Genomic DNA, 27,271 nt, shown 5'->3' on the forward strand with positions numbered 1-27,271 from the left:
CCGGCTCGTCCGCGCAAATTGGGAAGATCTCGATGGGAACGAGGGACACGTCGAAATTATAAAAGTGCCTCTTCGCCGAGAATACGTATCTCTCTTTATTCGGAACAGAACGGACGTACATATGTACGTGTATTTACATCGAGATACTTTTTGTACGCCATTATATTAAAGCATGATCGATCGTGCGTCCTCATCGATAATCCCGCGTTCGCACAGAGAAGAGCGGACGAATTGAAGAGACAGGGGAAAAGGAGAGAGAAAACGGTCAGCCATTTCGTTTCATATATATTTTCGGGTGATTTCACGAGCGATTATTTCGGCATTCTTCGCAGACGAAACTTGGCCGCGTTGCCTGACCGATCGATCGTCATACTGGAATATCTCTCTTGCAAAAGTATGCGCGAAACGCGAATCTTCCTGTTTAATAAGTTTCTCGCCGGCGAATACTTGACGCATAGTAAATCCTCTGCATTCCACGTTGATCTTGGAATTATGGTATTTGCGGTTTGATATTCTATCCTCATCTGAATTTATTGAAGCTGCGCGCGCGCGCGGTCTGTTTAGTAATTAATTTCTAGCCACTTATAGCACTTTCTTCAAGTAATAAAGTATGCGATTGAGTTTAAGTTGACAGATTTACATAAAAATCTGAATAAAGCGCGTTCGCGATAACATTATTAACGTTAATACATGAAACCTCCCGTAATCGTATTTATAAAATTATCGCAATTTTTCTTTAACATCACATTTTTATTTAAAATGAATTACGTTTTCATATAATTTATTAATTAAAAATTTGATACGAAGGAAGCTGCGGTTAAAGCACAGGCCAGTTCTGAAACTGTAATTATGTGAAGGAAGTGAAAAAAAAGTGTGCCAAAGTTAATATCATTATAACAGACTGCGCTCGCGTCGTCATTAATGAAATTATTTACCGCAAGCTAAAAATGAAAAATGCTTTTGTAATAGAATGTTGTAGAATAGATGAGCGTAAAAGAAAAAAAGAGAAATTGCAGTGCAACGCACAAAACCATCTGGTATTGTAAAATAATCGCTGCATGTGAAATGACAATTTATTACACATTTCGTCGAGTACTTTTTACCGAAACCTGGTTTAAGCGTGACATTTCATTATCCCGTTAATCTTCTTATCGTTTTGGTAATCGTGTTGGAAAAAAAATTTGCAATTTATTCGCAAACAGTAGGTACGAGCAGCAGAATGTTACTCCGCGCGTTACCGCACGCTCCGCGCGTTTTCGCTGTTTGCAATTATATTATTCTCATTATTACATTTCATTAAATGTAAAACGGCGTTTCATTACGATGACTTTGTTACGGCTTAATTTGTTGCTTCGGTGACCTCCTTCTTGGAACGTATCATCGTGTAATAGCCTTTCAGCCCCGGCGCCACTTATGTCGGTCGATAATTCCATTCGCTAGCGTGGAGGCATATCGCGGAGTTATCAATGAATATCGTTTGCCTTTACACAGTTTTTTTTTATCACTACCGCGCCCCGTGGAAAAACTAGCGACGAGGTGGAAAATGTCAGTGATTTCGACGCAACCACCCCGATTTAAAAAGCAAAGCGACGTATTATCGGGATTATTTTTTCGAAATGACAACCTTCGAGTAGAAAAATAGAAGGGACGGGGGGGTGAGAGAAGAAGGGGGAGGGGGAAAGATTACATAATCGCGAGCAGATGTCGAATATTCCGAACGATTTCAGATGAAAATGCGAATCGCGCGTCTGGCGAACTGAGAAGAATGTCTTCATAGAAATTTCTCACGCCATACCGTTCTTCTCGCTCTCGCGCTTTTCTGCTCGATGTAAAACCCGATAACTGTTTTGAGGAAAAAGTTGTTCGGGGATACGACCGAAGATAAATCACCCGGAGACAGCTCAAGGACAGAGAAAGAAGTACGGCCGATCGTTTTGTTTTTAAAGTCTCGGAAGTCTCTGCGTTTAATAACACGCGTTACTATTCACTTTTACTTTTGTTCGGTTACTCACATGGTATTCGTTTATGGCATCAATCAATAAACTGTCGTATGACATATACTCAAGTTAATTTGATCACTTGGCTAAAACAGTTACATTCATTTGTCGTTTGGCTCGTCGATTGATTATTTCTTTTTCAACCCTACGCTGTTTGATTCGAGTGCTTCGTTTACCGAAGACGTAAGGAGGACCCTGACAGTTATTTAAATTTACGCGAAACAGCGAATGAAGGAAATACCATTTAATTTGACCGTGTTTTGTGAAAAGGGAGGCGGCGGTTTGCATAAACTGTCTTTAACGCGGTTAATTGGCTCGTGACTGTGGTTGCGTACCGAAAGCTCTTTCATAAGCTCGCGCTCGCAGCTAAGACAATAGAGAGCTGTGAAATCAGATTACGCTTTAACGTTTATCTACACCACCTTCTAAACATTTGTTGAGAGTTACGTGATGATAATCTAAAATCCAGAATTCTAATTCTAAAGTGCGCATTGCGGTTTTTTTTTTTTTTTTTTCTTTCTTCACCGCAGCAAATACTCTACACTTTTCCCGCAAAACTTCGTGCAAATTCTGTTATGTAATTGAGTATCCCAGATAACAATCCGGGTATTAATCAGAAAAGTTCGGAACCGTGGCCGAGAATTAATGGTCCACGCAACAATTTATTCGACGTCGGTCTCTTTCCTCGTCGAATTAGCAGAATGAATCTTATTTCTCGAAACGTACCTCTCATCGTCTTTTCGTCGTCCTTATGAATTTTACCAGTGCCAAGTAATTTTTTATCGAAAAATCCCCGTTTCGCCGAGGTTCTTGAGAGAACCACGACGTCGAGATAAATGAGAACGAAATAAAAAGAAGCCTCTAACACTGATATACAAATTTTGTAAAATGTTTTTTTTTTTAACGTACTAAACATTAGGTACAAAGCATGCTTTTTGCGCGCGTTGTAACAATTTTTTCTATTTTTTATTTTTATTTTAATTATTGTATTGATTGATAATATGTGGTGGCATAATTTAGAATACAAATAAATTTTTAATTATAAGAAAGCTGTTCTTTCAAAGATATAATTCAGAAAGGAAATAATTTTGATACAAAATATCAAATTACAAAAAATGATTTAAAAACGCGGTAAAATTATTTATTAAAACAGTGAACATTATTTTATGCATTTTAATTTAAATGTTATATCTTTCTGTTGCAGTTCATTGCTGATAACTCCGCTGCTGCGCATCGATCGATGAGAGGTATGTTCCTTTTTTAATTTTTATTTTAATATAAATATTTCGGGTGGGAAATTTATTACACACAAAAAAATAATATATTTAAAAATATTGGTGTAAATCAAGTGTATCAAAGTATTCGGACGACAGAAATTTATTTAGGAATGCATTTAATATCTTGCTATTTAAAAAACTTGACACAGATTTTAGCCCGAGAATCTTTAAAAATAATTACCGCCACGTCGTTTGTATTTGCGAACGTGGTATACAATCCAATCCTCGAAGATTAACAATTTCACAAAGAGATCGCGCAAAGAGCTCGCGACAGTAAAGACATCTTTATCGCATTTGCCATTGATATCAATGTAAAATTCACGGTTTGTCGTGGAAAAGACAGGCGATTGAAATAGGGAGAACGATTACTCGTTCATTTAACTCTTGACGAGCATCCGGTATTTGACAAAAGGATTCATTACGGTATCTCGGAAATACTAAAGGAATTACCGCGTGGATCATTAATTTCCGATCCAAGTACGGCCGTTACTCCTCGTCCGTGATACTATTGCACATTGTCGATATTCGTTGAGTATCGACACAAATGCGCGCGGCGACGCGTCGATCTAGATGCGTTGATGCATCGCATTGAAATGGTTATATGCTTTACTCCGCCATAATACGTACTAGTTCATCGTGCCGCTTTCAATTAGCCGTGTTCACTTCCGTAGGCATTTCCATAAAAAATTAAAAACAAAGAGAGAGAGTGTGTGAACTGTTAAGACTTTGACAAGCAAGCAATGATTTTAACCTTCCCGTCTCCTACACATTTTACGTCGGATAAATAAATCGTAATGAATAGATGCAAGCAATTATCTGATGTCATTCATAAATTATTCATTATCCCGATAGGATATTGGAATATCGGAAAGTCCTTGTGATCGCGCAATGGATAAATATAATAAACGCGCGCTGAGGTCGCCGTGCACAATGAACGGCAAGTTTAAAGCGGGACCGTCACCATGACAACTCATTCGCGGTTTGAGCGCACAGCCGAGGCGATTATATCTCGTTTTTGAATGTAACGTCACAGGAGTCCCGTTTCCGCAATCTTTGCTCCGCGTTCGCAGCGACTGCTTATATAATATATTCCAATTGCATTCGCGCTTCTCATTTGGGAGCGTAAAGATAGGGCGTATCTTTCTTTTCGTACTTCGAGTTAGCGCGGAGTTTTGAAAGAAAATGAAGGATACCGTCGTAAAAGTAACGAAGTGAAACTCGTAGGTAGAATTAATGGGACTCGAAGGTAATCGGGCTGACGAAGTGATTAAGACAATCGCGGGGCCACCGAAGGGATCGAAGAGAGAAATTTATAACCCGTCGTCGGAATACGGACCGAACTTTCCGTTCTAGGCGCTGTCCACAAACGATTATCTGAAATTCGTTCGATCGCCGTCGCAAATCCGGCAATTTAAACGCACCTGCAAACGACGCGAAAGGATGTAACCGCGCCCTTGTGCATTTCATTTCAATTTGAAACCGAAACTCCGCGTTACGTGCCGGGGCGGTTAGTCTGCGTTAAACAGTCGCCCTTTGAAATCCATGTGTTGCCGCATTACTGCCCATAAATTAGACCGATCGTGCGTCGCGCTCTCGCTGTTTTCAAGCGGATAAACGCTTAGGAATGACCGCGATAATTCTTCGTACAGCCAAAACTTTGGACGTCGCGTTCGCGCCGGACCCGCAAGTGTTACCGCGATAAAAAGTTTGTAACTAAAAATATGATAAAAAATTCTTGAAAATAAATTACTGCTAGAAATTAAAAAATAATATATATGATGTATATTTCTAGATTGTCTAATAAATAAAATATAAACTAAATATATATATATATATATATATATATATATATATATATATATATATATATATATAAAGAATGGACTGGACAAAAGTTCGTTTGACGAGTGCGCTTAGATAGTTTTGTGTACTTTTCCTTGAAAATCACGGAGATTTCTTCAAATTATTGACCAACTGGGAAAGTAGGTACTTCGAAGTGACACAGACACCGGGAAAATCCCACAGAGAATTTGCGAATCGCGAGAACGCCGCAGAACGACATAGACTTAAAATAGCATATATGTAGTATGTAGCATACCATAGCAAATTGAAGACTCCGAGGGGGACTGCGCGTATAAGACGAAGCAGATATATGTATCGGTATATGCAATATCGAATTTGTGATGTTCCCTTTCAATCGCAAACTTTTTCCACATCGGAATCCGCTTTAAAAACTTTAAACTTTTGAATTACAGCAAATATCACTTTACAGATTTGACAGCGATGATAATAATAGAGATATCGATGAAAGAGTACGTAACAAAATTTGGGGCTCATTTTTAACTTAAAATAATGTGAAAAGTATAATGAAAAAAGGCAAATATTATTCGAATCGTGAATAATATATGCGAGACAGAGATAGAATAATGAGGTCGCATCCGATATGCGAATTAGAAATTTACCCTTCCTTTTGAATTATATATCGATCGAATCGCGAATAATATTTAAGCACATATAGCCTCTTGGTGTGACTCGAATCCAGATATTTTTCGGAGATGCAGTTGATGTCCTGCGGTCACTACGATTCGGTAAAATGCAACTGTAAACCGCAAATTCGAAGTGAGATCATTACACGGGCTCGAAACCGACGGATGCTCTTCGCTGTAGTTGCGTAACTCGGTTTCCGTAATTTAGCTCGATCAATCAGATCTCTACGTAAACGTTTTACAGTCACATGCGCTATTCTGAAAATGTAAGCGCGCGTACGTGCAAAAGTGACTTCCATTTGCTTCATTTGTTTCTACTCGCTGAATAACTTTGATATATCGCGTCACTTTTTTTTATTTGTATCGCAATAAAATTTAATTAAAAATGCGTAGGAAAAAGAAATAAAAATTAATCTAATACATTTTGTATAGAAGAAGAATTAAACTTAACAATATTAAGCGATATTAAATGAGATAGCAGAGTCGTCAGTTCGAGAACTATATGTTGGATTTAATTTAATATGAGATTAAATTCAATTAAGTTTCTCTCTCTCCGGACGTGCATGTTTGCTGCGTCTCTTCTCTTAAATGTCGATAGCCATATCACGTCAAAGACATGCATTTAGCATCTATTTAACATATGTAACGTTAATTACTACGTCGCTTTTCCGTTTAATACAAATCGATTCCGACTATCATGATGGGAGTTCAAATTGGAGGAGACCCTTGTTAAAACAGCCGGGTCTTTTTGTCGGAAAACGGAATATCATTGTGGCTCGGTATGCGCCGTACCGAGCGCGTTATACATTCGGGTGGTAATATCGATTGGGTAAATACGCGTAATCTAATCGGGTGATAAAGTGCGGCGCCGTCGTACAGCCGCTATATCTCAACCGTCGCGAATTAGCATAATTTAATAACGGTACAAAGCGAGCCGCTGCTTAGGAATTCGTTGCGCAAATGTCAATTTGCCTGCGCGCAGAGAGCCCGGCGTAACGTTTACAATGAAATATTTAAATGCCTAGCTCGGGGAGCGGGAGGAAGGCCCCGTCGATTGATCGACCATCGAAGGCACGAAAATACGCGGGTGCCGGGAGGCCCGATCGATGGCCGAGCTGTACTACTGGAGATCTCGAGGGCACTCGGTCGGCCCGTAGCCCGTAGCAGTTCTGATACGCGGAGTGGTGTTACCGCGTTGGACTCGCTTACCGAGTCACCAATTGCTCCATTTAACGCTCGCTAAATCCAACTTTCATCCACTTTCAGTTTGGGCTCGTTTCTTCGAAACGAAATAAGTCTTTGGCGCGCAAAAATATCGGCAAAATAATTCAATATATATGTCCCGCCGCTTAAAAAAATTTCCCGCTTTATTAAACTATTACAATCTCCCGGAAAGTACTTTGATCTTATTCTTAACGACGCTGTTATACTGAAATTCGAGATACGATCGATCGGCTTCGTTCTAATGCATTACGGTGCATTTCGGCAGAAACCGTGAAACTGCTTTGTTAAGTAAAAGCTATAGGAAACTTCCGAAACAAGCAATTAAATCCCGATAATTAATGGTCTTCGTTAATCAACAATTTTATAATTATATATCTATGGCGAAATGCTGTTGCCACCGTTCCGCGAGTAATTTCAACACCTTCATTATACTAATGGATCTTTTAGCCCATCGCAAACGTTGAAATGATATTAATTCTGCAAATATATTGCGACATACACATTTTGGACGATACCTACAGTCGCGTAACTTTGTAATACAAATTCAAAACATATTCAGACAAATGCGAAAAATATCGTCGCTATTTTAACGCAGCTAAAATAAAACGGAATGCTTTAGTTCTAAGATGTAATTAAATTTGAAAGTGGAAGGTTTTTTGTTTTTCTTTTTTTTTTTGTTTGTCTTTTTAATTAACGTGTTTGCGCGAAAAATTAATTCCGGACGCGTTAGACGCGTATTTGGAAGTGTAAACCTAACTTTTTGGTTACTTGCGTTCTTTATATTACATGCCACCTTCATCCATCTCTTTCACCTGAAATTAGCGCTGGGAATATTTTTAGATGACAGAAGTAAAAGCTCACATTTTATTTTCGCAAGTTTCCACTTTCTTTCTCTCGCGCGTCAGTCCGTAAATGCTCGCGCTTCTTGCCACAAAGACGGCCATCAATCTTTGTTGCGGACCTATCTCTTGTCCGAATTATTTCGACCGAGCGGCGGCACAGGTATATCGGTTTACACATCAATTTGTTTTTGTTCAATTTGTTTTGTGCAATTATGAGTAGTACCATTTTCAAAACGGTGCGATCGATTGAATATAAATTTTAGTTACACGCGCGATACGAAATGATGAAACAATTTACGTCAATAGGTAATACTTCAATTCGCAGTATCCGTTAATCCTTTTGACAATGCGTCGTGAATTTGAATTGAAAGTTATGCAGCTGCACTCCACGAGGATATGTATACGTATACGCGCTTGTTTGTTATCGAAAGGGACGTGCTTATTTATCTCGCGTCGGCGAATAGAAAACGGGACATATTGTCCGGAGGCCGCTAGGTGAGGACTTTAATTGATTCCTTAAATTGCGTCGCGTACCCTCACGTCGGGGGTTGGCGGAAACGTGCCGCGTAGAGAAGGCGGATTTGAATAGACGGTACGCCGACGGGGTCCGCGCCCGAGTAAGCGGGGTGGAAAGGAAAGAATGAAGGGGGTGTAGGTGAGAACGAAAGCGGAGGAGGGAAAAAAAAAGAAAAAAAAACCAGAAATGGGTTCAGCAGTTAATATCGGAATGAATAGAAGAGCAATCGGTATGAACCGAAGCGGAATGACCTTATTGCTGGACCCAAACCTATTCCGCTATTCAGTGTTTTTCTTTTCTTTTTTTTTTTATTCTCCCTCGCCGTTCTCTTTATTTTATATTTCATCATTCGGAGAAGGAGTCAAATTTAGCTGCCCCCGTTCTGATTATTTGTCCTTGTATTACGTTCGTTCATCTCGATAGCGTTGCCTTCACCTCGGCGGCGAACTTGAAAGAGTTGATTTCGGTAGAAAAGACGAAAGACAGGCAGAGAAAACTTTTCACTCGCCTCTTTCTCTCGCTTTTCTTATCTCCCCGAGAACGTGTTGATTTAAGTTTGCTCGCTGTCTTTTTCTCCTCTCTTTTCTCCGTTTCTCTTTCTCTCTCTCTTTCTCTCTCTTTTCGTTTCCTTTTTCATGTATAAGTTACGTTCCGTGTGATTCACATGAATTTTCGAGCAGACAAAGAATTTTATGGTAGGATTAAATTATTCATGTACGAAACGTTGAACGGGTGGCATAGTATTGTAAGTCATATTCTTCTCATTTTGTAGAATAAAAAGATTTGCGAATGTACCCGTAAATGTAAAATCTAACCGATCTCCCATCCACCGTGACAATATTTCGTGGTTCCGCGAGGAAAAAAAAATTCAGCGATTTTCTTTTACCGCGAAATAATTCATGCCCGGGAAATTATATGTAATATATATGGTACATATGTATATAGAAATTTGACACTGGTATCGCACATGATGATTTTATATCAATTCCGTTACTACCAACCGTTTTTTAAATATTTCCACGTGTCTGTCCTCACAAAATTGGTGGCTGAAACTCTAGTTTATCGAACAGTTTTGGCTTTACGCATCGAATAAAGACGTTCGATATTACCCTTCGCCTCTTTACAGCGGTTATTTCGTCGATAATTTCCTCGTTATTTGCACGATTAACATCCACATTTTGCATAATAGTCGAGTTGCCAAATAGCTGATAAATCATTGCTTACATGATTACCCATATTACGATAATCGTACTATTTAATTATTTCGTTCTACGTATACGCAGAGACATTTTGATGAATTTCTGCCAGAAATAATAGATACATCAATTACGCGGTTTACAGCATTTATCCCGATAAACTATTAAGAGATACATTCATTGCAGGGTGTACTGCATTAATCCCGATAACCTCTAATTAAGAGCAGCTTTATATATACATGTAATATATACATATAGCGGAAATACGACAGCATTATATATTAATGACAGATGAAACAGTATACAGGCAGATAATCACTTCCTTTGTCTCTAAACTCATTCTACTAATTATTATCAGATTGTTGTATCTGTCATCCAGAAGCAAACCTTTATCCTCAGGCTTCTTATTATCCTATGTATTATCGTCGTAATCGATAATGAATTTTGCGGAAAAAAAAGAAAGATTTATTCTATCCGGTTTTTATTACTTTGAGATTAGAAGAGGAACTTTGATCATAATAATAATAATTATTATTATTCTAGACTTAAACCGCGGTTCTCGAAGTCAAATATGTGAAATTAAAAATGTAGGCAACTTGGCATGTAAATTGACAAACGCAATTTCTACAAATCTATTATTTATCGTACATATTTCACAATAAATTTTGCTCAAGTGACATTACACGCGGCGTGATATTTATGGACCTGACGCACCAACGGGATGATGCATTTATATAGAAAAAGACAAGTCCATATCTTTTTTTTTAATTTTTTTCGTTCTTTATTTTTGTGAGATACAAGAAATTTATATGATGCAACGTAAAAGACAAAGTAACCTTTTGGTTATAATTTTAATACGACTTTACATTTAATTTGTACACAAAATTAAATCAAAAATCGACAAAAAAAAAAAAATTAATCTGCTTGCCTAACGGACTTTCGATTTCACGAACATTTTTTTACAATTTATGATTCAAATTATAAAATGCAAATTAACTTCCATTAACTTTTGTCTCTAACAAACTCATGTCGCGCGGTATGATGGCTTAAGAAAATTTTATGCATCAGTTAGACGCGAAATTACTAAGAATCTCACGTGTCTGAAACTTTAACGGCATCTACGAGAGCGCAATTTTCATTTGACGATCACTAGTATAAAGTTTCTTTCTTGGTAATATGCTTGGGGATACAAGGCGCCATTGAAACGCCGTATACCATCGATCGGCGAAATTCTCGAGTATCGAGTGTCTCATATCTGTTGGTCCTTATTTATGACTCGCCATAAATTCGTTTTGTACGTGCAGCCACGTGCGCGTATGCGACCCGGTTAACGTCCCCTGCTCGAAAGCGCCCCATATCCACGGATGGGCTTCGGATCTCGTCCTCGCCTCGCGTCCGATTCCGCCGCCCGGCCATCGCTACGGTTTTACTACTGCGAAAATCTGACGGCTTTACGCAATGTTTTACGACGCGACACAATCGACACGGCTTGCCGAGCTGTTATTAAAATTTGTCCAGACTGCTTTTGATAGCCATCACAATCGCGACAATACGAGGTCTAAAAGTATCCTGATAATTACAGTTTATTTTATACATTTAGCACAATCGAATTAGAGAACTTGACCCCTTTTTCTTTATCCCTGATGAAATAATATTACAGTCGATAAAACACGATAAAATACGCGGTAAAAAAAAAAATTGATATATTTGCGTTAAGGTTAATTTATTATTTTTGGTTAATTTTTTTATAATTTTCCAAACGAGATAATTTATACAGATAATATTTTTACGCGCTGTGAACTATATTTATTGTATGTTCAGCTAATAGATCGAAAATTAGTCTCGCGTTGGTTTTCTTTTTGTTTGCACAATTTTACAATTTTTATATAATATTATATAGGAAAATATTAATGTTGTAAGGAAGTAAATAGGGCAGATTTTTTTCGAGATCGTATAACGTGGAGCATTAGTTCGTAAAATTTAGTTCCAGCATTCGTGATGTTCGCGGTGTTCGTTTTATTTCTTTTTTAAGCCATACATCTGTAAATTTCTTTTTACGCGTTGGAAAAGAAGCATTCTTCTTGCTTTGCATGAAATCTTGTTTAATTAACTTGAGAAATAATTATGCGAAAGTTTTCCTTGTAGTGCAAACAGTTAGACGTTTCACATTTCATTTACGTCTTTTGTATCCTGTATATTACGTGCAAGCTGTTTTCATTATTGTAATAATTAATTAAATATGTCATGTGTTTTTATTAGACGAGTCATAGAATTCAAATAATTTAAATTAATTTAGTCAACCTTACTAATTCGGAATAATAATAACAGCGATGTATCAAATTACCATATCACCGTACCGCCATTATCCCAAAAATAGCTAACAACGAAGCGGCTTACGTAAAAGCAAAATAAACGAAGGGTATAAATAAAAAGTATTTGCTAATTAAAATCAACGGCTTGACATTTACGATGCGGTTCGATAATAATCTCGATTCAATTTCTCTACGTGGACGTCCGGAAGAACGAGAGAAATCGTGGTCGCCGAGTGATACTTTGAACTTCAACACGCGCCTCTCTTGAGATTCATATCATGTATGGACTTACACCCAACGATTTTACAGTCACCGCGTTTACTGCCACGGAAATCCAATGTATGTAACGTCGTCTCGACAACGGCGGCGATCCGCGGAAAGGCCAACGGCCCTGTAAATCGGCAAAGCTCCTTTCGAGCACGGGAAACGATTCTCTCCGCGGTTACTTAACCGTCGAGACGCACACGCGACGCGTCGTTCCGACGTTCCTCAAGCCCGACGACGAAATCCCGCCTCGGCGTCCGTCCTCGCAAAGCCGATACTTGTGTGTCTCTTAGACGCGAAACGTGCACGAACTGCCACCAAGCTGGCCTCGTAACCTCCGGCGATGTTAAACGCTAGACAGGGCTTTCCTCCCTCGATTTAGACGAGATTCGAAACCCTTTCGACTTCTCATTGCGCTCACGGACTTCTCCTTTCGCTTCAAGCCGGAACCGTCGATTTACGAAGTCGAAACTAATACTCTTGTTGCTACCATTGATATCAGCTATCGCCTGCCGTTCCGCTGACCGTCGAGCATTAATTATTCTTAAGTGATTATTGATTTGAATATATTAATATATTGAGACGACTTTTTCTTTATTTTTACAACATATCTTTTAATATATACATATGTATCGTATAATTATAATTTGATTGTTTAGAGAATAACGCGGTTGTAAGTTACACATTTCGATTCTTTAAGCATTTTACTTATTTTTCGTCGTGGAAGTCGATTTTATCGAACTGCTAGGATATAAATATTTCTTTCGGCTGTGAATAATGACTGATACTCTCGATTAACGTCGGCATATATTCTAAGGCAAAGTTTCAAGTTGAAAGAATTCACTTAATAAGGATCGCTTGATATCCTTGCGATAAATGTAAAGTGTCTTTTATCCACTTCTGTTTCGTACGGAGCTTGATCGCGGTCACGTTGGATCGAAACGGTGCAGACTGGTCCCTATTGGTTCCTAGTTCGGCATCCAATTTCAGAACAAACTAGAAAATAGGTAGCTACATGGAGAATTGTCGGCGTAAAACCTGATTGCTTGTAGCGCAGGAATCCCCGCGATAATACCGTAAAATATGAAATTTGTCTACAATATCATTAGATTATTATCTTGCGAACAGCTCTGACGCTGTTGAAAATAGCGGCTATTTTTTGTTTTATTTTATTAATTTTCTAAAATAACAAATAAAGAGAAAAAAATATATATTCAATTTTGTAAATATTTTAATCAAGTGTGTAAATTACAAACGTGACGTTATTATTATTACTGCTATTATTATTATTATAAACGACAATTTTACCTCTTTTTCTCTACAAAATGTAATTAGTACAGAATTCATATAATGTATAAAAGTTTAGCTGACAAATGCACCGAGCACGTTTCGTTCTTTAAATTTAGCTATATAATTAATTGCTTTTATTTTGTTTCAAACGCACATAAATATAAACGCAATAGCGCGCCGTTGATCGCGATAAAAATTGTATGTTTTTTTTTTTTTTTTACAAAATTTAAAAAAATCAAATTGCTTGAGAGGCGAAAAATAAAAGGGGGCTAAATAAATTTTTGAAATTTCAAGCTTTATTTTGCGAGCATTTGGTTACGAAGCGTTAACGACAGGAATGCGCGACAATCAAGCAAAGGGATAATTATTAATATCGTTATCAAACGCGCGGACGTTTCGAAATTTCCGTGAAAATTCTGGGAAATTAAACGCGAGCTCTCGCCGTTGTTTTCGCGCACAGGCCATTCCGGTTTTTCGAAATGCGCAGCACAATACTGATCCATTTGCTATGTTAAAATATGCAGACGGTAGCCTTTGAAGTCACTTACCCGGGCGCCCATCGCGGAAGCTCTGTGTCGAGTGTTCCGGATCGTTTCGCGTGCCGCGCATCTCAAGTTTCTTTGCAAAAGGTTAACCACTTCCGCCGGTGAGTTTTAATTACGGGCCTTCGCTTCAATTGCGAACCGTTTTCAATTTAGCATCCACGAGGCAAAAGTAATTCTGCCGACCCGCGCTCGCGAGCCACGCGCTCGCAACGAGTAGCGTAGCGAAATATATCTTTCGTTCCCGTATCTCTTATCGGGACGCGTACGGAGATCGATCTCCTCGAGATAAGTCCGGACGCCGCGTTCGGGACGTACGATTGCGAATCAAAGCCGCGAAGGAGAAATATATCTCGGCTTTTCGGGTTCAAAGAAGCCGAAGAACAAAGACCGTTTCCCCCGCGGATTACTTTTTGTTACCACCGACGTGTGGTCCTTTCCTAATCCGAGGGTCTTCGATTCGAGGTAGTAGATCTTCTTTTCCGCGATTGGGTACAGCGTCAGCGTTTTCACCGTCAAATAACGGGGTGTAACGCGCTACGTTTGGCTGTCGGAGCCGACGTGCGTAACGACGATTTTGTTACCAGCTTCTTGTCGAATATAATACGCGCGCAAGAGGGTTAATGAGCAAGGCGGCGTCGAGCTCGTCATCGATCATCGGAGGTCGGACAGAACTCGAGGCGGACGAAGGGGGAAGAAGTCCGAAATTAACACCGCGGCGCACCGCTGATTAATATTCCGCGATAAATAAAACACGGGTGACTTTTTAAAGAATCGCATCAAGGTTAGCTCGTGGAAGTACGCGCGTTAATTACATTTCGACGTTAGGCGTCTAATCAAAGCAGCTTGGCGAAACAATGCCGCTTTCATTTCCCCATTTTTCTTCTATTTGCGTCTCGCGGTCGCGGCCCGGACGAGTCGAAGGCTTTGTGCATACGCGGTTTTTACATCCACGGATGTGCAACCGGTCGGTTCTACACGTGGACGTTCGCGCGGAGTCCGCGGGAACACGGCGGCCCCGCCTTGCTTTGTTCTACGCGTTTATTCCATTGTTCCGCCGACACGTTCGTCACGTCCATAAGATTTCACTCTCTGTCATGTGCGCATAATCCGTATCCAGGGGAACGCTCCAGTTCGCTCCGCATCAGTTTACTCCCGCGGTTCCGCCGCACGAAGGCGAGGTGCGAGGTGCGAGGAGCGATAAGATGGACGCGCGTGTATCATATGTCGTGAAAGCCAGGTAGAACGGCACGGAAAAGAACCCGTTTCGACATTGTACCTGTAACTTCTTTAGAATTCCATTAACGATGAGTTACAGATACATGCCATTAATTAGATATCGCGTTACATAGTCCTTTGACGTGGATACGCGCCGCGCTGCGGAAGAAGTCGCGTAACAAGTTCGCTCATGAGCCCACTTTACATCCGAGTTCCCTGACGCGAATAATGATATTTTCGATGCCGTTGCACGCGAAAGGTTTCCAACTCCGCTCCTTCGGAGACAAGCGGGGATGAAATAAGGGGGAGACCCAGAAAAGTAGAGAAAACAGCCGGGGTATCTGTGGCCTCCGCGTTAGGAAGTGTCACTAAAAGTTTATAAGCAACTCGGCCAAAGAATCTCGGCCGAGGCAATGACGGGGGCGGATAAAAAAGAAGGGTGGGTTTTTACTAGAAAGAAAAATTAAAAAAAAAATTTGAGAGTGCGAAAACAACGGTCGTCTTCGTCGGCTGGATTGAACAACGGGCCGAGAATGAAGGATCGACGCGAGAGGGAAATCATTTCGAGACGATTCGCCGATCTTAATCAAATAAAAAGAAGAGCTTTTCGCGAGCGAGTCGATGAGGGCGATCCGGTCGCCATTACTTGAGAGCCGCGAAACGATATCTTTCTCCCGTGCGAATATCTGCGAATTATTGATCGTGGCGCCGGCTTTTAAATCGACATCATTTATTTGCCGTCCTACGCGCGCTGATATCGCGCGCTTGACAGCCTGTTAGAGAAGTTGCATAATCTTTGACCCTGCTGTTGCCAACGCGGCGCGGCGTTACTCGGCTAGAAGGCTGCCACAACGGGACCTATTCTACTTGACGTCCGACGTTGATTGCCGTCGTGGTTGTCACTCATTGTCGGATTACTACTGCGTCTCTTACTCGCTTTCAACAGCAGTGCTTTATCAGTTTCTTATACGATATCTATTCATATATGTATATTTTTTTTTTTTTGATATAATAATAAATTCCTACGAGGAGATTCGGTTGCTAAAGTATCGCTGTTAATGTTGTAGTTAAATGTTTAAAAATTCCGAGGGCGCAATTAAGAGAGGAAAAAATGAAACGTGAATAAGAGCAAGCGTGGTTAATGAGGTAATTTTCCGTACAATTCGCCGGTACGCGCGGTAACCGTGGAATTAGACTACGTAATAGCAAAGAAATGCATATAAGCTTAATGATAGCGCAACTTTTTATAGTCAATTAATGTGCGGCGGTTCGGCACGATTTATCGTTCACAAACAAGTCGTACGGATGCGAACGCTGCGTGATAAATCCAACGTGATTAAGTTACCAACGACGAGATTTATGTGGGGAAATATAGTGCACAATGTGCGGATGGACGGACAGCACATAAATGTCGTAAATTTATCGAGGTAAATGTAAACATTATGAATCTGCTCGCAAAGCATGCTGTTGCGTGGAATCTGCCGTGCTTGCGTTTCTTCTTTTTATGAACACTCAGATTTTTATGACATACACACACATACACAGGCGCGCGCGCGCGCGCGCGCACGCACACATTACAATGTATTTTAATAAAGCTAATTTCCTCGAGAATCATATTAAAAATCTCGAGATTAACAGCACGTTTTCAACACTTGAAGAGATTTGAATATAGACTTTAATACGTATAATGGGCTACGCGTATATTTTGCCAACGAAATGAATTTCTCTCGAAAAGGAAGCGCCGTCTTTATTTAAACCTGAAGAGCTTTCAACATATTAAGTTTAAACGCCGTGTTACCATGTAACATTGAATTACTGTACGTACGTAATCGGAGCTTTTAATTATGTTACGCTGCTTAATTTCTATTTATTCTGTGAAAGATTTTCCCGTGATTCGATTGTTCTTAAATTTCTTTTCTAGGTGGCGATAAATAGAAATTTAAATAAAGAATTAACTTTTTACGGACATCGCTAGTCACTTAAACAAATTCTTTTTTCTTTTTGCTTTTTGTTTTATGCAAACGTATACAATTAGAAAAGCAACAACGTACTGATTATTACTTTCACTATTATTATTAAATTAAAATAAGTAAGTACGCTTATCGTACGTATAAAGTGTAATAATTTTTAACTCGACTGTACCCGTCGCTGATTAAAAAATTAGGATAAAGAGATATTAACTTTTTTCTCGTTTTTATTTTTTCGATGATACAAACCTACGACAATCGAACGAATAACAAAATTGCTTCGGATTAATGAAATTCCAGGTAGTGCGTAAAAGAGACAAACTAGCTGAATCGAAAGCGAGGAGAGAACAGAACAATCTGGACCGAGCTGTACAGCAGGTTCTCCAATATTTCATTAAAATTATTTGGAAAACCTACAATAAAAAAAGTCGATCGCGGCCGTTGGGTGCGGAGCCCGCTTTTATCGATAAATTGGCGCTCGTTTCACTTCCTTCTTGCTTGCGCGCTTTCTCTTTTACTTTTTCGTAGCGCTCTCTGCAATTCGTGATAGCTCCAGCTTGTTCTCAGCATATAACTGCACCCTCTCGCTGTGTTTTTTTAAATTGCATGATTTAATTCCTTCAATATTCACGATTTTTCACCGAAATAGCAAATGATAGATATAATGAATAAAGAGGACGACTTACTTTTCTAATATTTTCCCGTGTTCCCAACACGTCAAAATTATTTTGTTATTTAAAAATAAAATTTTGTTTTTCTTTTCTCTCTTTTCGTTCCTTCATAATTTTATGATATAATTCGATCTATCGAGAACGGTACGAAAATTACATTTTTCCGTTAACTCATCCGTGATCAATGGCAGTTCGAATCTCAATAAATTGGCCTATTCAAAAAACTTCCTAAGCATTCACGTCGTCGTTCACAGTCACGTAGGAAAAACTCATGAAAAATTCAGGTCTTTTCTTTATTAAATAGAGACTCGGGACAGAAAGGGTTTAACGTTGCAACTTCCTTTCTCTTAATCCCGCTCGCCGGAATAGGAAAAAGTAGACCGGCCGGGGAAGTCGCTCGCGCTGCGGCATTAATCAAGATGGTTACAAAATGGTAGGGCGAGCCCTCGCGACGCCGAGAACCCCGGGATGTCCTGCGGGAGAATTAAAAAGCGAGGAAAAAAAAAGTTTTATCGCGCCCCGTTCACGCGCGCGCGCGCATCGAAACTCGTTTGGATTCTGTGCAAGACCCGTTCCACGCAATCGCTTCTTGCAAATTCTTTCTATGCAAATTTACGCGTCGTCCTTCTCCGTCGCGAGCGATTTCTTTCTTCCGCAACCGTAGCGTCGTCGATCATCCCCCTTCAATCTCTAGTTCTTTACGGCGTTTGTTATCGAACTTACTCGTTTGCATTAAAGTTAATAAAGCGTCCGCTTGAACACGCTCAACTTCATTATTTCGTTCGGGCAAGCCGTCCTTGAGATAAAACGACGACGACGACGACGGTTGTACCGCTTTTGATGTAATTATTGCGGGATTGTGGAAATAAAAGTGAGGGGGAGGGGAAGGGGAGGGGAAACACGGTCTTTTACGCGGTTATTCCATTTTCCAAGGAAACGTCTTTTTTGTTACATCACGAATGACGTGGAGAATACCCCCCGCTACTTCGGTAGTTTTTTTTTTTTTTTTTTTTTTAAAGGTGTTTCTCGTAAAATTTTTCCGCGAGTTTCGCTATCGGATTTATGACTTATATTCGATAATGCAAACGTGCCTCGGTAAGATAACAAAATGTCCAATGTCGCCTACGTAAGCACCGTGATAATTTGCGATAATACGTATCAGAATTTATGCAAAAGTCGCCAGTTTCTGAATTTATCTAGCGCTGCAAATTGTCCGCTTACGTAATGTCGGTATTTATTTTTTATGAACTCAAACCCCTCGATAGCATATTTATAAAGTATATTTTACAAAATTTCGTGTTTCCGTAAATTTTTCACACATTTCAAAAATTTACTTTTTAATAGGGAACATGTATTTTACATTCGCTCGTTAGTTTCTACGCTTTTTCGAAGATAACTTATTCAGTGAAATATGCTCACATACCAATAAAGCGTGCAGCTTCCTATTTCGTGCGGTCTGTCGGTCCGACGATCGGTCCTCTCTCGTCTGAAAAGAGAACAATGACAACTCAGTATTTCCATTTCGCTTCGTTATTTCGCGATATGCAGATTTCTCGGAGAAGATCTGTCGACGCAATTCAACGTCAATAAGACGTACATCGCGATCTCTTGTTAGCTATTCCGTAAAGCTCTTTCCCTTCGCTTGTCAACCCGAAGCACGGATTTTTACAAGTAGCATGTTGATTCCGCGACGGAATCTTCCGAGCGATTGATCTGCGAGAGGCTCGCGACAGGAAAGGTGGGTATTAAGATGTGACTAACTCGAGTCGCTTCTGTTAAGTTCCGCAAAGTCAAGTCGTTTGAGAAGGTCGGGGCGGCGGCGCAACGGCTTACATATTGAGAACTCTCGACGGACGGGAGGAAGCCTTGTATCTCCCCGCAGCTATGAATAATTATTCCGCGATACACGATCTACCGCAGCACAACGCAACGTAACATAGTAAATGCCCGGAAACTTCGTGCGGGGAGGGAATGGAAATGCGCGCCAGACAAGGAGTATAGGATATCTCGTTTAATCCTTCCACCGCGCGTAATACAAGATCGTAATACATTGCAAGATTTTCTTGGAATTCCGATTGGAAAGCTTTTATTATATAGTTTTGCAGTCGTTAGATCAAGATATCAATATGATCCGCTTGGCTGGGATCTCCATCGTGAAATTCTATGAAAAGCGCCCCGTTCTAAAGCCGATATGTCCTTATGCATTTTGCATTTGAACGAAAATAGAGGGATTGCATTAGAACGTTCCGAATCTCGCAATTTCCATTATGAGCATTTCATAAGGGTCTCATAGATCGTATTGTGAGCGTTGTTGCGACGTCATCGGTATTCTCTTCGTAATCAACATTTACGGACTGAACTTTTCTTTTAACGAACGTATCGCGAGCTGAACTTTTACTTGATTATTTTCGGAATTGAAATAGAACGTTTCGTGTAAAAAAATTTTTTTTTCTTTTTAATTCAAAGAAGAAGAGTCGTTAATATAATAAATATTTAGCAAATTTAATTGTTAATTTAATATAGAAATAGAGAGAGAAAGAAATAAGGATTAAAGAATTGTGTAGTATGTATGTATGTGTGTAATAAAATTTCTCCAATAATTATATTCATTATTTAATTAGAATATTCAGAAGAAATTCTCTTCAAGGATCAATTAATTTAATTTTTAATTTAATCTTCAAAATGTCATTATATTTAATATTTTCTACGTCACGACGATGGCTATGCTCTGAAGCTGACCTTTGAGGTAAAATAAATTCGATACTAGACACATATTATAAATTGAATAAAAAGAAAAAAAAAAGATATATCGTCAAATTTTTAAATAATCCACAACGAGAATCTTATATATAATTTTTGAAGACATCCCCTAGTTCTTACGAACATTTTCTCTACTATCAAATCTTTTACCGTCGAGGCCATCTTTATCGTAGGTGCCCGCTCGCGCGGCGTGTCTTTCTCTTAGATAAATTCCCTGGCACGTTTGTCGAGAAATCGTCCCTGAGGTAGAGTAATTCATCGTCTCTTGCGCAAGTAGATAGGTACGTCACCCTCGACGGAAAAGCTTTAAAATTCGATCGAGCAAGCCGCAATTTCCAACGAGCGCATATCCCCGAAGGTGGTGCGGTACGGTACGTAGTATGACCGACACAGGTGGGACGGACAAATGCATTCAACGCGTCAAAAAAAAAAAAAAAAAAAAAAGAGGAGGACAGCGGCCGTTACTAAAAATGGTCGCTCTCGGTAATGTAATTTTCCATTTCCATCTCTGTTCCTCTTTCACTTTACGATAAGAGGAGAAAGCAAAGAGCAAAAACGAGGTAAATCGCGGTTTGTTAACCTGCATAGCTCGCATTATCCCCAGAGGGAAGGAGGGAGTTATGTTACGAACGACGCCGGATGCGGAATGAACATTCCGCGATGTCTAAAACGGTTGTTTCTCAACGCCGCGGTGAAACGTCGGGTCTTAAACGTTGAAATTGTTGGCGAAGAGGGCGAGGGAAAGTTACGCGTGAAGAATTGATACGGCTGGAAAGGACAGAAAAATCGCGAAAACGATTCGAGGGCCGGTGAAGTTGTACCTGCCGGGGTACAATGGACGTTTACGGTAAAAGATTTGAGAAGAAAGAAGAGTGTCCCCCTGCAAAAAAGAAAACGTAGGTGATTTCCCCGTGGCCGTTTCAAAGAAAAGAATACGTTGCGGCGAACGAAACATTCAGGACGACCGCGTACCGCTATCGCATTATATGTATTTTCAATTTAAGGTTGAAGGCAGTTTATTTAATGTGATATCCGGATATGGTTGGTTGGTTAAAAAAGAAAAGAAATTTATTTTTTTTCTAAAAGAAAGAGAAAACTGTAGAGAATACTTTTGTACGTAGAAAGTAGCGGGTCTTACCACCGGTGGCGATATTGCTTTCTCCTGAGAAAGGAACCGATAAAGGACAGCGAGGGGGGACGAGCGCGTTGAAGACGCGCTGCTGTAAGCTGTTCGGATAATCCACCAGGACTTTATTATTACGCCGAAAATTCCCGGACTCGATCGAGCACATAATGCACGATACCATCCGGCGCAATTGAAAATGTTAAAAGTTTCTTCCGGAAGATATCTTTCATCTCTCTTTCTTTCTCTCTCTTTCTCTCTCTTTTGTGATTCCTCGTTTCTGCTCGGCGGAATTTTCGTTTTTCTAGTTCGTCCTTCTCTCGACGAGAAGGATTATGTATTAATATTAATTTTAATTAATTTTACATCGCGACAGCGAGCTAAAGAGCGAGATATAGTAAGATAAGAACTGTGGGTGGTTTGTCGAGGTGGATCTTTAACGCATTTTCGGAACGAGACGAAAAGCCAATTTGTAAATATAATGACACTTATGGGAGCTATCGAACGAGTCAGAATCGTCGTCTTTTCTTACTACCTTTATCTATCTATCCGCCTATCTCGTTGCCGAAAATCCTCTCGTCAGAGATTATCCCAAGAATGATAATATCGTTCTGGAGATCAACCTGCGAATGAAGCTGCGAATGTTACGGTCACGTCAGCTCGCTATGCGTTGTTCGTAATTCAGTAGAATTTGCCACTAGACCGAGCAAAAGGGTGAGGAGGATCCCTTACACGGGTAATAATTTCCGGATTTGCATGTGTATACAAGATACCGCACGTAAATCACACCACGCTCCAAATAAACGAACCGTTTCCGCAATGAAATTAGGATTAATTTACACGCTTGGAAAAACGAACGAGCAATCGCCGCGGCCGTTAGAATAAGAAAACGGCGATCCAAAGCGGGGGAACAAATGTCCGAGCTCTTGGAGCGGTCGTCGTTTAGGAAAAGTAACGCTTTTTATATTTCGCGAGGGAGAGATGGAGAGACGGAGAGAGATAGGGCAAAACGAGGAGTAGTTGAAACGAAATAAAGGAGAGCAAACGAATTGGAGAACTAGGCGGTAGTTATCGAAGTTGGTTTCGCGTAATTACGTAGGGGCGGAAGATGGCCAGCGCTCTGTGGGTACCTCTTGATAAATGCGCATGTAATATTTCGAGTGTACATAGCGCTTAAGTCAACAGCCCTCGAAATCACAAAATGTAGAACGTGGAATCTGAATTCAGCCGATATTATAATACTTTCAGTTCGGTATGGTCCTGGGGGCTGCTTAATATGAAGGTTCGCTCTCCAATAGAACAATATTCAGAATTTTTCCAATTCTACACATTGTTCGGCGTCGCCGAAGAAAGGTCAAGCGTGGAAACGTTGGCGCTCCACATTTGATATTACATTGCATTATGCGCGGGTAACTCAATAAACCTTTCGAGATTATAAAATGACGGATATATACGTACGTGTATCCGTGCAATTTATTTTACAATGAGCGGACGGAACAAAGTGCACTCGCGGCTAATTCCAATCATGCGCGAGATTAAGTTTATTCGGCTTAGATCGAGGCGATAACGAAAATACATAACCGAAAGCAAAGTTAAATTTTAATTTGATAACCGCGAATAATTAGGTCGAGATCCCGTACGATGGAAATTATTTAATTTTAAAGAGCGCGGCAAGTAATAACCACCCCGAGGCACAAAGATTTTTACATTTTGAGATTATTAAGTCGCGATGTGATCCCCATTCCACGGAGAAATTTTTGTGAAATTTTTCCACACTTACTTCATATTTCAATTTAGAAGATAAAGATATTATAATCTTAGAATTAAAACGTTCCTCTGGCTATCTCAGCATTTTTACTCGACTAAATAACTTTATTAAAGATTTTCGCATATCCGTGGCATAATAGATCGGCAAATTGTATTAATATCGGCACGAACCATATCGAGTTACATTTTACAAATGTTTAAAATGACGAAAATACGCTGATACATTAAGACGGAGTTTAAGTTACCGTAAGACGTTATTACATGATCGGGGCTCTTGTTGAAAGAAAATTGAATTGAGTTCCGGGGTAATCAGCTTGCTCATTGATTATTTAACAAGATATTCTCTAAGCGTGCTTTATAATCGAAAAACTGTACGGAGACACCAGAAATTAAAAGCAACAAGTTTTCGAACAACTACACTATGATTAAATTCACAATTTAAACGTGAATTACCGCTGCATAAACGTATAGTACGTAAAAAAAAAACAAAATTACGGGACGGAAGGGAAAGCAAATTTCTTTTAAAACGATGTATTATTCGTATTGACGTATCTCCCCTCCCCCTCCCCCTCCCGCCTCATATTACTCCCGGCTCCAAGTTTCATTTGCGAAAACTGTTATGCGCGGTACCGCATTTTAATAACCCGGCCAAGTTTTGATTGCTTTATTCTGCAGCGGAAAGGTCGCGGATGCGCTTCCGGAATAGGTTGAGATACGGATCCCGTGCATCGTGACACCGTGAGCCTGTGTTAATACCGGGGCATAGAGATTCCGAGATGCGTATACGAAAGCTCGCAGTTATGAATGCACACTCGCTGGCTTCAAAGCCCGAGACTAATCATAGGAGGAATAAGAAGAGAATTTCCGAGCGGTCGGATTTTGTAACTACGTGCATGTATGCATGTTACGGTTAACGCTAAGGTAACGAATATTTGAGAAGACAGAACGAGAATCTGCCAGACTTACTTCCCGGCGCGGTTAATGAGGCAGCTGAGTCGCGAGTTATCCTCGAGCGGAGATATCCGGACGGAGTTTTGCGAGAATTATTAGGGATTATAAAGGGCTAGCTCTTTAGTTCGAAAGGACGAGGGGGGGGAAAAAAAAAAAAAACGGAGCGCGGCAGAGCAACGTAATTTCTCGCGTGATTCTTAGGTAATTTAGTAGATCTCGGGGAGATTCAGCACGATTATCTCGGACAGCGTTGCACACCGCGCGCTGGTAATTTCCACGTCGTTAGTATCGCTGTGCGAGTCCAAGAGGTGATCCCTCACGTAAGCGCGAGCAACCTCCGGTGCGGAGTCGATTAACACAAGCACTTCCGCAGAGACAGAAGGGCCGGGCTCGAGATGGTAGAAACGGGTGGGCGGCGAGCGCAAAACACCCCGGAGCGTACGTATTATTTTATGACGCTTAATAAAACACAGATCTCCAACGTTCAACTTAAATCGTGCGCGAACATTACCGGCGCCGCTCGCAAAGAGATTCTCCTCGACACGACGAGCATTATCTTCGTCCCGTTAAAGCCCGCCGTTCGCCGATCGTTGCTCGCGATCAATCGTGTTAAACGCGATCCAACGAAATCGAGCGGGACGCGGAGATTTTCTGCCGCCGGTTCTCGGCAACTTAATTACGACGGGGAGGGCGGATAGTATCGTGGCGTACGTCGGGCCACTGTTGCGAGAATTAATTTAATAAGCAAAATACCGGCTACGCCATTTGTAAATAAATATATACGTGATAGTTATAATTAAAAGCGGTAGTCGCTCATTATATGCGCTGCACGGAGTTGCTCCCGGTCGTAGTTAAACTCGCTAATGATCGTTGACCGCAACGCAATTCAACGATTCCACATGCCAGCCGCCGCTGCCGGTGCTTTTAACAATAAACGGTATTAATAACGAGCGAAGGTCCTTCAAACTTTCAACCCAGTTAAGCGATAAGATCATCTGTCGTTATTCTCCCCGCCGCCGAAACAAGTAATCGCCATCACACGCTAATCCGCAAACTTCCTCCGAGATACAGGCATCAGTGGCGGTCAATTTATTATTCTTATGCAAATAACCCGGGGAAGATTAAAGTTAGGGGTATAGTTGGGCGCATTAACGAAAACTTGGGCCCCAAGTCTCTTACAACAAGGTGTTCGTGAAGCCATATTAGCCTATCAAGTAGTTGGCTGCCAGGGCAGTTTCGCGCCGAAAGTTACCTGCCGATATAACTATCCGTGGGAACTAACTTACTGCAGGTGCACCGACTTAGGATTTTAGCTTAATTGAGAAAATATTTCTTCCCCAGGTTTCCCACACTTCAAAGGCACGAGAAGCGAATCTTTGTTATTTTAGTCGAAAGGGCGGTTTTGTGTCTCGATTCATCTGCAGCGAGCGAAATATATTTTCTCAACGTTGAAGCACGGTTTAAAATTAATATTAATGTAAATTAATTTTGTATTAATTTAAGAAATCAAAGGAATTATTATTTCAACCGTTGTTCGATGATAATCGAAATTATTCGACGTGATCGTATCTAAGAGCGCGAATGTAATTAAATTTTAACACGATAATTTTAAGATGTTGATATTCGTGCGTGCGTGCGTGCAGGCCTCGTCGATAACGAGCGTCCTTAATTAACTTTCCTCCTCGCGTTAATCATTTTTATAACTTTTCTATTAAAAGCCTTATTAATTGCCGAGAAATTTTCGTTATATTATAATTGCTTTAACACGACATATTTGTGCAACGTAATTTCGCCTATGAAATGCGAAGAACTCCAGGGCGGCATGTGAGCCCGAGACAATTTAATTAGCAGTTCACGAGATGATTAACTTTACTGTCGCGCGCGTGTTCAAGGTGAAACTATGACCTAATTGCACTTCAACGGCCCGGCGATATGCAAGATCAGTAACGGAGACGCCGCGAGTACGGAGTTAAGTAATAATGGGCATAATTAATAATTAAACGACGCGGGTCGGTACGCCGAGGACTGAGCCCTAATTGCAGCGATGAAGCTCGCGTTATATTCCGCGTGGCGAAATCGGTCGCGGATAAAAAAATCGAACGCGCGAATCCGGAGCAATCTGCGCGGCGTCGTCAGATCTAAAAGTCAGCGGCGCTATATTTGGGGTGAAGGGTTCAATTCGCGCGACGTGTACTCGAACGCTACAACACGTACTCCCGACGCATTCCGCGTACATTTCCGGGCATTTGTTGCGAGCTCGAACTGTATTCCGCTGAATACTCCACTTTAAACGAAAAGAAGATCCGGTTTATTTTATTTGTCGACAAAGGAGGGAAGTATATACGGAAAAGAGGGGTCCCTCTCGATTCCCCGTCCCGAGGTGGGCGATCTCACTTTAAAGTTTACTCCGAAGCGTTTGTATCGAACGGCGCGACGGCAATTGGCCGTTGGCCAGTTTTTTTTTTAGAGGCGCCCTTTCAAAACTTTCGGGACGTCGCCGGACGTCGACTCCGTTCATCCTTGGAACAATGCCATTTCATTATCTTCGACGTTTCATAGCATCGCTGACCAAGTCATGCTCTTTGCAATGCAGAAATGCCCGGTTCTGTTATCCGTTTGCTTTTCCGGCGTACGGCGCGGGTATTTTAAATAAAATAAAAAAAAAAAACCGAATTCTCGCACGGTATTCTCCGCCGAGGGATGTAAGTTTGCGACGCCACGATCGGTAATGGGAAAATAGACGCGACCATCTATCTGACTGGAAATACATTTCCGCGTGCAATAACATACGTACGTGCCTGCAGTAATCGGAATGGTAGAAAAAGGACGAGAGAGATCTGCGAGAGAAGCACTAAGGTTTTTATGGC

The 27,271-nt window shown here is 40.5% G+C and overlaps 1 long non-coding RNA gene across 2 annotated transcripts in view; it reads right to left on the minus strand.

The window, feature by feature from the left end:
* Positions 1–27,271, minus strand: part of LOC139104660 (uncharacterized) — a 62,932-nt gene that overhangs the window by 19,868 nt on the left and 15,793 nt on the right. Inside the window, exon 2 of one of the 2 annotated variants that reach the window (XR_011546060.1) lies at positions 19,227–19,289. This is a non-coding gene — a long non-coding RNA (uncharacterized lncRNA). Of the gene's footprint in view, positions 1–15,568; positions 19,290–27,271 lie in introns of those variants that run through there. The other variant, XR_011546059.1, reaches the window with a different exon arrangement.

This window comes from Cardiocondyla obscurior, linkage group LG08, assembly GCF_019399895.1.
Source record: "Cardiocondyla obscurior isolate alpha-2009 linkage group LG08, Cobs3.1, whole genome shotgun sequence".
In the NCBI taxonomy this organism is placed as follows: Eukaryota; Metazoa; Arthropoda; class Insecta; order Hymenoptera; family Formicidae; genus Cardiocondyla; species Cardiocondyla obscurior.